We start from the raw sequence: 18,414 nt of genomic DNA, 5'->3' as shown, positions 1-18,414 counted from the left end.
TGACATCCTCATGGCCGAAACAGTCATCCGAGCATATATGAGGGCGACCTTGTTGAGTTGCACGGAGAAAAACATCCAAGAAAATAACTTGTATTAGCTTTTACCAGTTGGTGGCGCTACTACTACGATGTAAAATAAGTTGGTAGATGTCTTCAGGGCTGAAGTATCCTCAAATGTGTACAACTTCGAGAAGATAGGATCATCTGAGTCATGTTGCCGGAGCTTTTGTTGCCACAGAGTACAATCGGACTTTTCAGCACCTTAATAGCCACGCCTTTTGCCAAAACGTCACAAAATTCGGCAGAGAGTAAGATCATTGTCTTGAGTCTTTTCTGACTAATTTTCAGTCGGATTCGTCAAAAGGGCACCGTGCAGTACGTGAAAATTAAAATAAAAACAAATTTTTTATTCCACTTGGCGGCACTGTGTGTATAACAAAATAATAACATTAAGATGTCTTCAGGTCGGGACGTTTTATTTACAGGTGAAGGTTTGGATTTTTAGGAGCATGTGCAGGGGAGTTATTAAGCATTCATTTATTTGTATTAAGTTCATTTTGTCTTCTTATTATTGATATTTGATTGATTCATTAAAAGCAGACAATTATGTTTTAGGTTAATTTTTTACCTGACATGTTTCGGCGAGTCTTTCGCCTTCTTCAGAGTGTCGCATGATGGTGTCTTGAGACCCGTCTTTATCAGCTGATGTTCCATGAGGGTGTGACTTACCTGTCAAAAAAATGAAAAATCAGAGCAGTAAAAGAACAAGCACAACATGAACATTACAAATCAGCAATCACTGACCACTGCAAAAGGGAAAACCACATCATGGACCGGGAGAAGGGCAGGGTCATCCGCACCGAAGAGAACAAACAACAGCGCTGGATCAGAGAGGCCATTGAGATCTGCAAGCGAGGCATAAAAACCATGAACAGAGACAAGGGAGCCTTCATCCTCTCTACCACCTGGAGCAGCATTTTGGCGGAGTGAACGGACAGCGGGGGGCGTGACTTGCCTTTATTCTTGTGACAGGTAAGTCACGCCCTCATGGAACATCAGCTGATAAAGACGGGCCACAAGACACCATCATGTGACACTCTGAAGAAGGCGAAAGACTTTCGTATTGTGACATCCTCAAGGTCTAAACACTCATCCGAGCAAATGTAAGGTAGATTTTGTTAACCTGCCCGGAGAAAAAAATCAACGAAAATAATTTGTATTTGTTTTAACCAGTTGGTGGCGCTACCACTGCGATCAAAAATAAGTTGGCAGCCGTCTTCAGGGCCTGAATATCCTCAAATGTGAAAAATTTCGAGAAGATGGATCATCTGAATCATTTTGCAGGAACTTTTGTTGCCACGGAGAATAATCAGACTCTGCGGCACCGTAATAGCCACGCCCTTCGAAGGAAAGTCACAAAAATAGGGATAGAGTAAGATCAATGTCTTGAGTCTTTTCTAGCCAATTTTCAATCAGATTCGTTAAAAGGGCACCGTGCAGTACGTCAAAATGTAAAAAATGATATTGATTGGCGCAAGGTCTATAACTGAATATAAACATATAGATGTCTTCAGGTACAGACTCTTTATGTACATGTGAAGTTTTGGATTTTTAGCAGCATGTGCAGGAGAGTTATTAAGCATTTTGTCCATTGCGGCGAAGGAAATCTTAAGTGAAAACTTTGATGCCCCGCCCCCGTCATATAGTATTTCGGAAACAAAAAATTTTAGCCCCAGTGTTTGTGCCAGGTCTTCAGATGCTACAGACATAATTTTAAGGCAATCAGATGAAGCCTTTAGGATCAGGGTGCAAAAGAATGACCCCTGTAAACATGCAAAAAAGGGCAAAAGTCGGACTTTCAAAAATTCATAACTCACTTCCTGTTCATATTAGACGTTAAAATATCAAATTTTTCGCCATGCCCGATGAGACTGCCAAGTTTGGTGAGTTTTTGTGCATGTTTCGGGGGTCAAAAATGCGATCGAACAATCGGAAAAATAATAATAATAATAATTTCTACAAAAACAATAGGGACTTCGCAGCGGTCGCTGCTCAGGCCCTAATAATAATAATAATAATAATAATAAAAGTAATAATATTTTCTACAAAAACAATAGGGACCTCGCCGCGGTCGCTGCTCGGGCCCCAATAATAATTTCTACACAAAGTCCATTGTGGTGACCCGCCCCCTTTTAAGTAAATTCAAAATGGCCGACTTCCTGTAAAACCTAGCTCATTGCTCCAAGAGACTTTTTTGTAGGTCTTGGTCTTATACATACAGTGAACCCTCGCTACTTCGCGGTTCACCTTTCGCGGGTTCAGTGCTTCGCGGGTCTAAAAAATATTCGGGGGCATTGTAGTTTCGCCGAGCGGCACGACGGGGCGCTGGAGCGGTTAGACGGCCGGCGTGCGCCGAAGAAGAGCGTGGGCGAAGAGGAGAGTGGACGAAGAAGAGCACGTTCCCCCGGACACGATCGGTGGCGACGTTTCGCGCGGTTCGGACCGTACCAGAGCTCCGGCCAGCGTGCGTGGCAGTTAAGCCGTAGAGGAGCACCTTCCCCGGGCACGGGCGGTGCCAAGCGGCCCCTAAGTTTAACCGAATGGAAGCTCCGGAGGAGGAGGGCATGCTCGCGTCACAGTAAGCCGAAGAGGAGCACCTTCCCCGGGCACGGGCGGTTCCAAGCGGCCCCTAAGTTTAACCGAATGGAAGCTCCGGAGGAGGAGGGCATGCTCGCGTCACAGTAAGCCGAAGAGGAGCACCTTCCCCGGGCACGGGCGGTGCCAAGCGGCCCCTAAGTTTAACCGAATGGAAGCTCCGGGGGAGGAGGACGGGCGTGTGTCACAGTTAAGCCAAATTGGAGCACCTCTTCTGCCCGGGCACGAGCGGAGCGCGAGGCTGTCAGTTATGAATGAATAAATGAATAAATAAATAAAGAATGCCACCTTTCATTTCACAGGGCACACCGGACGGCGTACCAGCAGGTAAAAGTCGGAGTAATTAAATAAATACAAAAAGAATGGCTGGGGAATAAAAAAATAATACGTTTTAATAATAATTTGTTTTTTTTGTTATAACATGAATTTCACTCTCTCTCTCCCCGTATATATATATATATATATATATTTATATATTTATTATATATATTGTATATTTTTTTTAAGCATTTTTGAAGGTGCGCCGCTACTTCGCGGATTTTCAGTTTTCGCGGATGGTCTCGGTCCCCATTAACCGCGATAACTGAGGGTTCACTGTACTCCATAAAATTTACAAAAAGCGAGGTGAAACACTCAACCAGAGCTGCTTTTTTTTAACATTTCTCGAGGGCCATGGCGAGCCATTTCAAAAAAGCTGCACAACTAACGTATAAAATATTGATAAATTTGCTCGGCCTCATGTGTGTGTAAAGTTTTACGAGTTGTCGTTCATATTTAGAACCTCATAATCAGCTTTGTTTTATTGCCGAACAGTGCAATGCCACTCCCACAACTTTTCACGAAAAATCACGAATTTCGTATTGTGACATCCTCATGGCCGAAACAGTCATCCGAGCATATATGAGGGCGACCTTGTTGAGTTGCACGGAGAAAAACATCCAAGAAAATAACTTGTATTAGCTTTTACCAGTTGGTGGCGCTACTACTATGATGTAAAATAAGTTGGTAGATGTCTTCAGGGCTGAAGTATCCTCAAATGTGTACAACTTCGAGAAGATAGGATCATCTGAGTCATGTTGCCGGAGCTTTTGTTGCCACAGAGTACAATCGGACTTTTCAGCACCTTAATAGCCACGCCTTTTGCCAAAACGTCACAAAATTCGGCAGAGAGTAAGATCATTGTCTTGAGTCTTTTCTGACTAATTTTCAGTCGGATTCGTCAAAAGGGCACCGTGCAGTACGTGAAAATTAAAATAAAAACAAATTTTTTATTCCACTTGGCGGCACTGTGTGTATAACAAAATAATAACATTAAGATGTCTTCAGGTCGGGACGTTTTATTTACAGGTGAAGGTTTGGATTTTTAGGAGCATGTGCAGGGGAGTTATTAAGCATTCATTTATTTGTATTAAGTTCATTTTGTCTTCTTATTATTGATATTTGATTGATTCATTAAAAGCAGACAATTATGTTTTAGGTTAATTTTTTACCTGACATGTTTCGGCGAGTCTTTCGCCTTCTTCAGAGTGTCGCATGATGGTGTCTTGAGACCCGTCTTTATCAGCTGATGTTCCATGAGGGTGTGACTTACCTGTCAAAAAAATGAAAAATCAGAGCAGTAAAAGAACAAGCACAACATGAACATTACAAATCAGCAATCACTGACCACTGCAAAAGGGAAAACCACATCATGGACCGGGAGAAGGGCAGGGTCATCCGCACCGAAGAGAACAAACAACAGCGCTGGATCAGAGAGGCCATTGAGATCTGCAAGCGAGGCATAAAAACCATGAACAGAGACAAGGGAGCCTTCATCCTCTCTACCACCTGGAGCAGCATTTTGGCGGAGTGAACGGACAGCGGGGGGCGTGACTTGCCTTTATTCTTGTGACAGGTAAGTCACGCCCTCATGGAACATCAGCTGATAAAGACGGGCCACAAGACACCATCATGTGACACTCTGAAGAAGGCGAAAGACTTTCGTATTGTGACATCCTCAAGGTCTAAACACTCATCCGAGCAAATGTAAGGTAGATTTTGTTAACCTGCCCGGAGAAAAAAATCAACGAAAATAATTTGTATTTGTTTTAACCAGTTGGTGGCGCTACCACTGCGATCAAAAATAAGTTGGCAGCCGTCTTCAGGGCCTGAATATCCTCAAATGTGAAAAATTTCGAGAAGATGGATCATCTGAATCATTTTGCAGGAACTTTTGTTGCCACGGAGAATAATCAGACTCTGCGGCACCGTAATAGCCACGCCCTTCGAAGGAAAGTCACAAAAATAGGGATAGAGTAAGATCAATGTCTTGAGTCTTTTCTAGCCAATTTTCAATCAGATTCGTTAAAAGGGCACCGTGCAGTACGTCAAAATGTAAAAAATGATATTGATTGGCGCAAGGTCTATAACTGAATATAAACATATAGATGTCTTCAGGTACAGACTCTTTATGTACATGTGAAGTTTTGGATTTTTAGCAGCATGTGCAGGAGAGTTATTAAGCATTTTGTCCATTGCGGCGAAGGAAATCTTAAGTGAAAACTTTGATGCCCCGCCCCCGTCATATAGTATTTCGGAAACAAAAAATTTTAGCCCCAGTGTTTGTGCCAGGTCTTCAGATGCTACAGACATAATTTTAAGGCAATCAGATGAAGCCTTTAGGATCAGGGTGCAAAAGAATGACCCCTGTAAACATGCAAAAAAGGGCAAAAGTCGGACTTTCAAAAATTCATAACTCACTTCCTGTTCATATTAGACGTTAAAATATCAAATTTTTCGCCATGCCCGATGAGACTGCCAAGTTTGGTGAGTTTTTGTGCATGTTTCGGGGGTCAAAAATGCGATCGAACAATCGGAAAAATAATAATAATAATAATTTCTACAAAAATAATAGGGACTTCGCAGCGGTCGCTGCTCAGGCCCTAATAATAATAATAATAATAATAATAAAAGTAATAATATTTTCTACAAAAACAATAGGGACCTCGCCGCGGTCGCTGCTCGGGCCCCAATAATAATTTCTACACAAAGTCCATTGTGGTGACCCGCCCCCTTTTAAGTAAATTCAAAATGGCCGACTTCCTGTAAAACCTAGCTCATTGCTCCAAGAGACTTTTTTGTAGGTCTTGGTCTTATACATACAGTGAACCCTCGCTACTTCGCGGTTCACCTTTCGCGGGTTCAGTGCTTCGCGGGTCTAAAAAATATTCGGGGGCATTGTAGTTTCGCCGAGCGGCACGACGGGGCGCTGGAGCGGTTAGACGGCCGGCGTGCGCCGAAGAAGAGCGTGGGCGAAGAGGAGAGTGGACGAAGAAGAGCACGTTCCCCCGGACACGATCGGTGGCGACGTTTCGCGCGGTTCGGACCGTACCAGAGCTCCGGCCAGCGTGCGTGGCAGTTAAGCCGTAGAGGAGCACCTTCCCCGGGCACGGGCGGTGCCAAGCGGCCCCTAAGTTTAACCGAATGGAAGCTCCGGAGGAGGAGGGCATGCTCGCGTCACAGTAAGCCGAAGAGGAGCACCTTCCCCGGGCACGGGCGGTTCCAAGCGGCCCCTAAGTTTAACCGAATGGAAGCTCCGGAGGAGGAGGGCATGCTCGCGTCACAGTAAGCCGAAGAGGAGCACCTTCCCCGGGCACGGGCGGTGCCAAGCGGCCCCTAAGTTTAACCGAATGGAAGCTCCGGGGGAGGAGGACGGGCGTGTGTCACAGTTAAGCCAAATTGGAGCACCTCTTCTGCCCGGGCACGAGCGGAGCGCGAGGCTGTCAGTTATGAATGAATAAATGAATAAATAAATAAAGAATGCCACCTTTCATTTCACAGGGCACACCGGACGGCGTACCAGCAGGTAAAAGTCGGAGTAATTAAATAAATACAAAAAGAATGGCTGGGGAATAAAAAAATAATACGTTTTAATAATAATTTGTTTTTTTTGTTATAACATGAATTTCACTCTCTCTCTCCCCGTATATATATATATATATATATTTATATATTTATTATATATATTGTATATTTTTTTTAAGCATTTTTGAAGGTGCGCCGCTACTTCGCGGATTTTCAGTTTTCGCGGGTGGTCTCGGTCCCCATTAACCGCGATAACCGAGGGTTCACTGTACTCCATAAAATTTACAAAAAGCGAGGTGAAACATTCAACCAGAGCTGCTTTTTTTTAACATTTCTCGAGGGCCATGGCGAGCCATTTCAAAAAAGCTGCACAACTAACGTATAAAATATTGATAAATTTGCTCGGCCTGATGTGTGTGTAAAGTTTTACGAGTTGTCGTTCATATTTAGAACCTCATAATCAGCTTTGTTTTATTGCCGAACAGTGCAATGCCACTCCCACAACTTTTCACGAAAAATCACGAATTTCGTATTGTGACATCCTCATGGCCGAAACAGTCATCCGAGCATATATGAGGGCGACCTTGTTGAGTTGCACGGAGAAAAACATCCAAGAAAATAACTTGTATTAGCTTTTACCAGTTGGTGGCGCTACTACTACGATGTAAAATAAGTTGGTAGATGTCTTCAGGGCTGAAGTATCCTCAAATGTGTACAACTTCGAGAAGATAGGATCATCTGAGTCATGTTGCCGGAGCTTTTGTTGCCACAGAGTACAATCGGACTTTTCAGCACCTTAATAGCCACGCCTTTTGCCAAAACGTCACAAAATTCGGCAGAGAGTAAGATCATTGTCTTGAGTCTTTTCTGACTAATTTTCAGTCGGATTTGTCAAAAGGGCACCGTGCAGTACGTGAAAATTAAAATAAAAACAAATTTTTGATTCCACTTGGCGGCACTGTGTGTATAACAAAATAATAACATTAAGATGTCTTCAGGTCGGGACGTTTTATTTACAGGTGAAGGTTTGGATTTTTAGGAGCATGTGCAGGGGAGTTATTAAGCATTCATTTATTTGTATTAGGTTCATTTTGTCTTCTTATTATTGATATTTGACTGATTCATTAAAAGCAGACAATTATGTTTTAGGTTAATTTTTTACCTGACATGTTTCGGCGAGTCTTTCGCCTTCTTCAGAGTGTCGCATGATGGTGTCTTGAGACCCGTCTTTATCAGCTGATGTTCCATGAGGGTGTGACTTACCTGTCAAAAAAATGAAAAATCAGAGCAGTCAAAGAACAAGCACAACATGAACATTACAAATCAGCAATCACTGACCACTGCAAAAGGGAAAACCACATCATGGACCGGGAGAAGGGCAGGGTCATCCGCACCGAAGAGAACAAACAACAGCGCTGGATCAGAGAGGCCATTGAGATCTGCAAGCGAGGCATAAAAACCATGAACAGAGACAAGGGAGCCTTCATCCTCTCTACCACCTGGACCAGCATCTTGGCGGAGTGAACGGACAGCGGGGGGCGTGACTTGCCTTCATTCTTGTGACAGGTAAGTCACGCCCTCATGGAACATCAGCTGATAAAGACGGGTCACAAGACAGCATCATGTGACACTCTGAAGAAGGCGAAAGACTTTTGTATTGTGACATGCTCAAGGCCTAAACACTCATCCGAGCAAATATAAGGTAGATTTTGTTCACCTGCCCGGAGAAAAACATCAACGAAAATAATTTGTATTTGTTTTAACCAGTTGGTGGCGCTACCACTGCGATCAAAAATAAGTTGGCAGCCGTCTTCAGGGCCTGAATATCCTCAAATGTGAAAGATTTCCAGAAGATGGATCATCTGAATCATTTTGCAGGAACTTTTGTTGCCACGGAGAATAATCAGACTCTGCGGCACCGTAATAGCCACGCCCTTTGAAGGAAAGTCATAAAAATAGGGATAGAGTAAGATCAATGTCTTGAGTCTTTTCTAGCCAATTTTCAATCGGATTCGTTAAAAGGGCACCATGCAGTACGTCAAAATGTAAAAAATGATATTGATTGGCGCAAGGTGTATAACTGAATATAAACATATAGATGTCTTCAGGTACAGACTCTTTATGTACATGTGAAGTTTTGGATTTTTAGCAGCATGTGCAGGAGAGTTATTAAGCATTTTTTCCATTGCGGCGAAGGAAATCTTAAGTGAAAACTTTGAAGCCCCGCCCCCGTCATATAGTATTTCGGAAACAAAAAATTTTAGCCCCAGTGTTTGTCCCAGGTCTTCAGATGCTACAGACAGAATTTTAAGGCAATCAGATGAAGCCTTTAGGATCAGGGTGCAAAAGAATGACCCCTGTAAACATGCAAAAAAGGGCAAAAGTCGGACTTTCAAAAATTCATAACTCACTTCCTGTTCATATTAGACGTTAAAATATCAAATTTTTCGCCATGCCCGATGAGACTGCCAAGTTTGGTGAGTTTTTGTGCATGTTTCGGGGGTCAAAAATGCGATCGAACAATCGGAAAAATAATAATAATAATAATTTCTACAAAAACAATAGGGACCTCGCCGCGGTCGCTGCTCGGGCCCCAATAATAATTTCTACACAAAGTCCATTGTGGTGACCCGCCCCCTTTTAAGTAAATTCAAAATGGCCGACTTCCTGTAAAACCTAGCTCATTGCTCCAAGAGACTTTTTTGTAGGTCTTGGTCTTATACATACAGTGAACCCTCGCTACTTCGCGGTTCACCTTTCGCGGGTTCAGTGCTTCGCGGGTCTAAAAAATATTCGGGGGTCATTGTAGTTTCGCCGAGCGGCACGACGGGGCGCTGGAGCGGTTAGACGGCCGGCGTGCGCCGAAGAAGAGCGTGGGCGAAGAGGAGAGTGGACGAAGAAGAGCACGTTCCCCCGGACACGATCGGTGGCGACGTTTCGCGCGGTTCGGACCGTACCAGAGCTCCGGCCGGCGTGCGTGGCAGTTAAGCCGTAGAGGAGCACCTTCCCCGGGCACGGGCGGTTCCAAGCGGCCCCTAAGTTTAACCGAATGGAAGCTCCGGAGGAGGAGGGCATGCTCGCGTCACAGTAAGCCGAAGAGGAGCACCTTCCCCGGGCACGGGCGGTGCCAAGCGGCCCCTAAGTTTAACCGAATGGAAGCTCCGGGGGAGGAGGGCGGGCGTGTGTCACAGTTAAGCCAAATTGGAGCACCTCTTCTACCCGGGCACGAGCGGAGCGCGAGGCTGTCAGTTATGAATGAATAAATGAATAAATAAATAAAGAATGCCACCTTTCATTTCACAGGGCACACCGGACGGCGTACCAGCAGGTAAAAGTCGGAGTAATTAAATAAATACTAAAAGAATGGCTGGGGAATAAAAAAATAATACGTTTTAATAATAATTTGGTTTTTTTGTTATAACATGAATTTCACTCTCTCTCTCCCCGTATATATATATATATATATATATATATATATATATATATATAATATATATTGTATATTTTTTTTAAGCATTTTTGAAGGTGCGCCGCTACTTCGCGGATTTTCAGTTTTCGCGGGTGGTCTCGGTCCCCATTAACCGCGATAACCGAGGGTTCACTGTACTCCATAAAATTTACAAAAAGCGAGGTGAAACACTCAACCAGAGCTGCTTTTTTTAACATTTCTCGAGGGCCATGGCGAGCCATTTCAAAAAAGCTGCACAACTAACGTATAAAATATTGATAAATTTGCTCGGCCTGATGTGTGTGTAAAGTTTTACGAGTTGTCGTTCATATTTAGAACCTCATAATCAGCTTTGTTTTATTGCCGAACAGTGCAATGCCACTCCCACAACTTTTCACGAAAAAGGACGAATTTCGTATTGTGACATCCTCATGGCCGAAACAGTCATCCGAGCATATATGAGGGCGACCTTGTTGAGTTGCACGGAGAAAAACATCCAAGAAAATAACTTGTATTAGCTTTTACCAGTTGGTGGCGCTACTACTACGATGTAAAATAAGTTGGTAGATGTCTTCAGGGCTGAAGTATCCTCAAATGTGTACAACTTCGAGAAGATAGGATCATCTGAGTCATGTTGCCGGAGCTTTTGTTGCCACAGAGTACAATCGGACTTTTCAGCACCTTAATAGCCACGCCTTTTGCCAAAACGTCACAAAATTCGGCAGAGAGTAAGATCATTGTCTTGAGTCTTTTCTGACTAATTTTCAGTCGGATTCGTCAAAAGGGCACCGTGCAGTACGTGAAAATTAAAATAAAAACAAATTTTTGATTCCACTTGGCGGCACTGTGTGTATAACAAAATAATAACATTACGATGTCTTCAGGTCGGGACGTTTTATTTACAGGTGAAGGTTTGGATTTTTAGGAGCATGTGCAGGGGAGTTATTAAGCATTCATTTATTTGTATTAGGTTCATTTTGTCTTCTTATTATTGATATTTGACTGATTCATTAAAAGCAGACAATTATGTTTTAGGTTAATTTTTTACCTGACATGTTTCGGCGAGTCTTTCGCCTTCTTCAGAGTGTCGCATGATGGTGTCTTGAGCTGATGTTTCATGAGGGTGTGACTTACCTGTCAAAAAAATGAAAAAAATCAGAGCAGTAAAAGAACAAGCACAACATGAACATTACAAATCAGCAATCACTGACCACTGCAAAAGGGAAAACCACATCATGGACCGGGAGAAGGGCAGGGTCATCCGCACAGAAGAGAACAAACAACAGCGCTGGATCAGAGAGGCCATTGAGATCTGCAAGCGAGGCATAAAAACCATGAACAGAGACAAGGGAGCCTTCATCCTCTCTACCACCTGGACCAGCATCTTGGCGGAGTGAACGGACAGCGGGGGGCGTGACTTGCCTTCATTCTTGTGACAGGTAAGTCACGCCCTCATGGAACATCAGCTGATAAAGACGGGTCACAAGACAGCATCATGTGACACTCTGAAGAAGGCGAAAGACTTTTGTATTGTGACATGCTCAAGGCCTAAACACTCATCCGAGCAAATATAAGGTAGATTTTGTTCACCTGCCCGGAGAAAAACATCAACGAAAATAATTTGTATTTGTTTTAACCAGTTGGTGGCGCTACCACTGCGATCAAAAATAAGTTGGCAGCCGTCTTCAGGGCCTGAATATCCTCAAATGTGAAAAATTTCGAGAAGATGGATCATCTGAATCATTTTGCAGGAACTTTTGTTGCCACGGAGAATAATCAGACTCTGCGGCACCGTAATAGCCACGCCCTTCGAAGGAAAGTCACAAAAATAGGGATAGAGTAAGATCAATGTCTTGAGTCTTTTCTAGCCAATTTTCAATCAGATTCGTTAAAAGGGCACCGTGCAGTACGTCAAAATGTAAAAAATGATATTGATTGGCGCAAGGTGTATAACTGAATATAAACATATAGATGTCTTCAGGTACAGACTCTTTATGTACATGTGAAGTTTTGGATTTTTAGCAGCATGTGCAGGAGAGTTATTAAGCATTTTGTCCATTGCGGCGAAGGAAATCTTAAGTGAAAACTTTGAAGCCCCGCCCCTGTCATATAGTATTTCGGAAACAAAAAATTTTAGCCCCAGTGTTTGTCCCAGGTCTTCAGATGCTACAGACAGAATTTTAAGGCAATCAGATGAAGCCTTTAGGATCAGGGTGCAAAAGAATGACCCCTGTAAACATGCAAAAAAGGGCAAAAGTCGGACTTTCAAAAATTCATAACTCACTTCCTGTTCATATTAGACGTTAAAATATCAAATTTTTCGCCATGCCCGATGAGACTGCCAAGTTTGGTGAGTTTTTGTGCATGTTTCGGGGGTCAAAAATGCGATCGAACAATCGGAAAAATAATAATAATAATAATTTCTACAAAAACAATAGGGACTTCGCAGCGGTCGCTGCTCAGGCCCTAATAATAATAATAATAATATTATTAATAATAAAAGTAATAATATTTTCTACAAAAACAATAGGGACCTCGCAGCCGTCGCAGCTCGGGCCCTAATAACAATTTCTAGAAAAACAATAGGGACCTCGCAGCGGTCACTGCTCGGGCCCTAATAATAATAATAAAAATAATAATAATTTCCACAAAAACAATGGGGACCTCGTAGCAGTCGCTGCTCGGGCCCTAATAATAATTTCTACAAAAACAATAGGGACCTCGCCGCCGTCGCTGCTCGGGCCCCAATAATAATTTCTACACAAAGTCCATTGTGGTGACCCGCCCCCTTTTAAGGAAATTAAAAATGGCCGACTTCCTGTAAAACCTAGCTCATTGCTCCAAGAGACTTTTTTGTAGGTCTTGGTCTTATACATACAGTGAACCCTCGCTACTTCGCGGTTCACCTTTCGCGGGTTCAGTGCTTCGCGGGTCTAAAAAATATTCGGGGGCATTGTAGTTTCGCCGAGCGGCACGACGGGGCGCTGGAGCGGTTAGACGGCCGGCGTGCGCCGAAGAAGAGCGTGGGCGAAGAGGAGAGTGGACGAAGAAGAGCACGTTCCCCCGGACACGATCGGTGGCGACGTTTCGCGCGGTTTGGACCGTACCAGAGCTCCGGCCGGCGTGCGTGGCAGTTAAGCCGTAGAGGAACACCTTCCCCGGGCACGGGCGGTGCCAAGCGGCCCCTAAGTTTAACCGAATGGAAGCTCCGGAGGAGGAGGGCATGCTCGCGTCACAGTAAGCCGAAGAGGAGCACCTTCCACGGGCACGGGCGGTTCCAAGCGGCCCCTAAGTTTAACCGAATGGAAGCTCCGGAGGAGGAGGGGATGCTCGCGTCACAGTAAGCCGAAGAGGAGCACCTTCCCCGGGCACGGGCGGTTTCAAGCGGCCCCTAAGTTTAACTGAATGGAAGCTCCGGAGGAGGAGGGCATGCTCGCGTCACAGTAAGCCGAAGAGGAGCACCTTCCCCGGGCACGGGCGGTGCCAAGCAGCCCCTAAGTTTAACCGAATGGAAGTTCCGGGGGAGGAGGGCGGGCGTGTGTCACAGTTAAGCCGAATTGGAGCACCTCTTCCGCCCGGGCACGAGCGGAGCGCGAGGCTGTCAGTTATGAATGAATAAATGAATAAATAAATAAAGAATGCCACCTTTCATTTCACAGGGTACACCGGACGGCGTACCAGCAGGTAAAAGTCGGAGTAATTAAATAAATACAAAAAGAATGGCTGGGGAATTAAAAAATAATATGTTTTAATAATAATTTGTTTTTTTTGTTATAACATGAATTTCACTCTCTCTCTCCCCGTATATATATATATATATATATATATATATATATATATATATTTATATATTTATTATATATATTGTATTTTTTTTAAGCATTTTTGAAGGTGTGCCGCTACTTCGCGGATTTTCAGTTTTCGCGGGTGGTCTCGGTCCCCATTAACCGCGATAACCGAGGGTTCACTGTACTCCATAAATTTTACAAAAGGCGAGGTGAAACACTCAACCAGGGTTGCTTTTTTGAACATTTCTCGAGGGCCATGGCGAGCCATTTCAAAAAAGCTGCACAACTAACGTATAAAATATTGATAAATTTGCTCGGCCTGATGTGTGTGTAAAGTTTCACGAGTTGTCGTTCATATTTACAACCTCATAATCAGCGTTGTTTTATTGCCGAACAGTGCAATGCCACTCCCACAACCTTTCACGAAAAAGGACGAATTTCGTATTGTGACATCCTCATGGCCGAAACAGTAATCCGAGCATATATGAGGGCGACCTTGTTGAGTTGCACGGAGAAAAACATCCAAGAAAATAACTTGTATTAGCTTTTACCAGTTGGTGGCGCTACTACTACGATGAAAAATAAGTTGGTAGAAGTCTTCAGGGCTGAAGTATCCTCAAATGTGTACAACTTCGAGAAGATAGGATCATCTGAGTCATGTTGCCGGAGCTTTTGTTGTCACAAAGTACAATCGGACTTTTCAGCACCGTAATAGCCACGCCTTTTGCCAAAACGTCACAAAATTCGGCAGAGAGTAAGATCATTGTCTTGAGTCTTTTCTGACTAATTTTCAGTCGGATTCGTCAGAAGGGCACCGTGCAGTACGTGAAAATTTAAATAAAAACAAATTTTTGATTCCACTTGGCGGCGCTGTGTGTAAAACAAAATAAGAACATTAAGATGTCTTCAGGTCGGGACGTTTTATTTACAGGTGAAGGTTTGGATTTTTAGGAGCATGTGCAGGGGAGTTATTAAGCATTCATTTATTTGTATTAGGTTCATTTTGTCTTCTTATTATTGATATTTGACTGATTCATTAAAAGCAGACATTTATGTTTTAGGTTAATTTTTTACCTGACATGTTTCAGCGAGTCTTTCGCCTTCTTCAGAGTGTCGCATGATGGTGTCTTGAGACCAGTCTTTATCAGCTGATGTTCCATGAGGGTGTGACTTACCTGTCAAAAAAATTAAAAAATCAGAGCAGTAAAAGAACAAGCACAACATGAACATTACAAATCAGCAATCACTGACCACTGCAAAAGGGAAAACCACATCATGGACCGGGAGAAGGGCAGGGTCATCCGCACAGAAGAGAACAAACTACAGCGCTGGATCAGAGAGGCCATTGAGATCTGCAAGCGAGGCATAAAAACCATGAACAGAGACAAGGGAGCCTTCATCCTCTCTACCACCTGGAGCAGCGTCTTGGCGGAGTGAATGGACAGCGGGGGGCGTGACTTGCCTTCATTCTTGTGACAGGTAAGGCACGCCTTCATGGAACATCAGCTGATAAAGACAGGTCACAAGACACCATCACAGGGTTCGAAGTTAACTTTAAAAACTGCTTGCCCATAGGGCAAGTGCCACTAAAATGTGCCTTGCCCGAGTGGCCAAATTACTTGCCCAACTTGGGCAAGTGACAATTTTTTTTCTCTTGCCCTGAGTGACTTTTTGTATGACAAAGTGTCTAATTACAAATTGTATGAATTTTTTGTTCGGACAGTTCCCGCCTAGAAAGAATTAAAAATACGTTACAATCATAAGGGTTGCTTATAGAAAAATGTATCATGTATTAACACATTAATTAGGTGTCTGCTGACCCAGGATTATGTTATTGTTATGTTATGTTATATATGAAAGAGAATGTGGAATGACACTGAACGATGGAAGGTGGAAGGATGTGGAAAGATTGTGAATGACATTGAATGATTTGGAATGACACTGAAAGATTTTGAATAATACTGAATGACACTGAATGAAGTAAAACTTTCTGGGAACGGGCCAATTCAAGATAGCTGCCGCACTGTGGGGGAGGCTTTGGTACCAAATTTGGAAAGAGACCCAAACGGTTGGGTCCATTTTATATCAGTGTGGGGGTTAAACGTTGGTCTCGGCGGAGCTGTCTGAATATTGGAGAAGTTAGAAGACAAAGTAAAACAGAACAATTAAAATCACTCTTCAAATACATATTGTTTGGTGGGCAGAGCATGATTTACAGCTCACCATTTTATTGCATGCACCAAGCATGTTATACATTTTTCTGTCCATGGGATGGCGTAGTCAAGAAAAATGAAGCATCTCGAAGCCCATTCGTGTGTGAAGTATTTCCCTGCAGGGCTTGGCTGCTTTATGGGGCTTCATTTTGCCATCACTAGTTTTAGATAGTTTTAATTTTTGAAAGAGCATTTTTGTTTTAGTATTAAGGTAGGCCAGAAATGGAATGAAATGCAGAGATCGAAATGACACAGGAAAAATTTGGCTAGAAGGGCTATAATTTTCATTAAAGCAGAGAAGAAAATAGAAACTACAAAAAACATTGATGTGTACTTGTCCACTTTAAGGTAGAACTGGTTGAAGTGAAATGAGTCACAAGATTGGAAAAATAGGAAATAAAATAGAATTAACATGTTCATTTTTGTGATAAGAAATTTGTGATTAGGTGAAAAGGGGAAAAAAAAGAGAATTACAGGCTTTTCAAATAAAACAACCTAATTTAAATTGGCCAACTTGTAAAATGGAAAAGAAAATTCTAAATTATGCACAGAAAGCATGAACGTGTTGGGCAGAAGGAAGGAAAAAGAAAAGAAAGAAAGGAGGAAGCAGTAAGTCTTGTTACAAAACATTAACTTTTCAGGACGAGTTGTGGTAGCAATGGAGGATCACGTGACGTAAAAAGTCAAACATAAAAGTGTGTGTAGAAGGAGTTCTACATCAACATGCGTTTTACTCATTAGGCCGTGATACACTGGCAAAATTGGACTTCAATAGAATTAATAAGCACGGGCGAATTCAAACAAACGTCAAAACTTTAAAGGGGTAAGTGATAAGAAAGAGAAAAGATATTGCCAGACCACTTTTCTGTAAAAACTTTCCTTGGGACGCCTCGGTGACCCCCATTAAATCCCTGACCCTTCATAGATAAAGTTGAGGCCCAGTGCCTCTCAGGGCTGTAATTTATGTGGCAGAGAAAGGTCCAACAAGCCTTGGTAATCTTTAAAACAGTATCGTCATGGCCATGGAATGGGTTGTGTATGTTGGAACTTGTGAAGATACACTACAAGATTGTATCGACAAAGCATCTTAACGCACTACCAAATTATTATAAGCCATTTGAGCAAAACAGTGACTGCAAAAAATGACTTCATTAGCCTGGGTTACTGCAGGAACCAGGGCAAAATGAATTCATTTGCATATTTAGTCACAACAATTTGGATTTCGTGGCAGAGAACCACTTAGAGTGTGATTAAGAGCTTTCACTGCTGCTTTAAGGAATCAAAAAATTACATTCTTTTCCCACCACATTCACATTGCACGCCGGCCTAATTGTCACAGGGACACATTATACTGATAAGTTGCGGTGCATTTCAGCCCAGCGTCATTTTTTCCCCGCATCATCTAGGAGGCGCCACACGACTGTGGAGCCGTCCAAATTATCACCAAACCGCGACTTGACCTTCCTCCCGACTGGAGGAACTCAGACTTGTAACACAGACCAGGTGCGCATTCCAGACTGATAAGAAGTAAAAGTGTTTGAGAACCAAGGTCGCAGCCTGAAATCAAACTGACTTTTATGCGATGGGAGTACTAACATTGTGATACCAACGGATAAGAGATTGTTAGGATAAGCAGGAAGAGCGTAGGCGGGTGTGAGCTAATTAAAATTTGGGGTTTCCCATCTTGTATGAGTTGTATGGTTACAATGTGGACTGACAGTCAAGATAAATGTTCATGCGTTCTGTCGACATTGGGCTTTAAAAACCACAACAGGAAAAGAAAAGTTGTGCATAAAGCACGTCTAAAATAGTTATTTGTGAACGCAAAATTCACTTAACAGAAAATGACACAATTACAATTGGAAACTGCCTCGCCTTTATATCGACACAGCGCAGCTAAAAGGGAAAATGAACACACCCCCACACGCACACACACGCAGAAAATCAACTTGACAATTTGATCCCACGCCAGGGAAAAAGGTACCAGTAATTGAACGCACACATTGGGAGAACAAAGGTGCAAACATTGCTGAGGACAGGATCAGCAAATTGGCAGATGGCAAATCCTGGCTGCCTAATTCATTGATGGGAAAAGTAATAAGAGTGACACACGAGCATAACTATGTGTCAAGAGAGGGGTAGTATGATATGAAATTGTTCCCACATACAGACTTTTCAACAAAAAACTTTTTTTTAGACAGTGTTATTTGTTTGAGATGCAATATTGTTTGGTTGTAATTCATATGTTTTCAAAATGGATTAAGTTGTTTCCGACAACATATGTTGATGCTAAAACAGTTGGAAAAAGTGTTGTGTAATCAAATTGTCAGGTTCAATCACCTAAGCATTCACTGAACATAGGCTAAATGAATGGAAGGAAGACAAGAGTTGATCTTTTACTCGCGAGGAGAACGAACGGAGGTGTGCTCAGTTACATCTCCAAATTCGTTCTGGAGCACACTCCGCCG

General features: G+C 42.9%; 1 long non-coding RNA gene across 1 annotated transcript; it reads right to left on the bottom strand.

Annotated features, from left to right (window-relative positions):
- Window positions 1-7,839: 7,839 nt before the first annotated feature.
- Window positions 7,840-11,260, bottom strand: LOC148314337 (uncharacterized). Its single transcript, XR_015841822.1, has 3 exons — window positions 11,157-11,260; window positions 10,994-11,079; window positions 7,840-7,936 (listed from the first exon to the last, which is right to left on the bottom strand). It is a non-coding gene; the product is annotated as an uncharacterized LOC148314337 (long non-coding RNA).
- Between the last annotated feature and the right edge of the window lie 7,154 nt (window positions 11,261-18,414).

Source organism: Idiotropiscis lumnitzeri, unplaced genomic scaffold (assembly GCF_059441095.1).
Source record: "Idiotropiscis lumnitzeri isolate Australia: NSW breed Sydney's pygmy pipehorse unplaced genomic scaffold, RoL_Ilum_1.0 HiC_scaffold_322, whole genome shotgun sequence".
NCBI classification, from domain to species: Eukaryota; Metazoa; Chordata; class Actinopteri; order Syngnathiformes; family Syngnathidae; genus Idiotropiscis; species Idiotropiscis lumnitzeri.
This window is presented reverse-complemented; position numbering and strand designations above follow the sequence as displayed.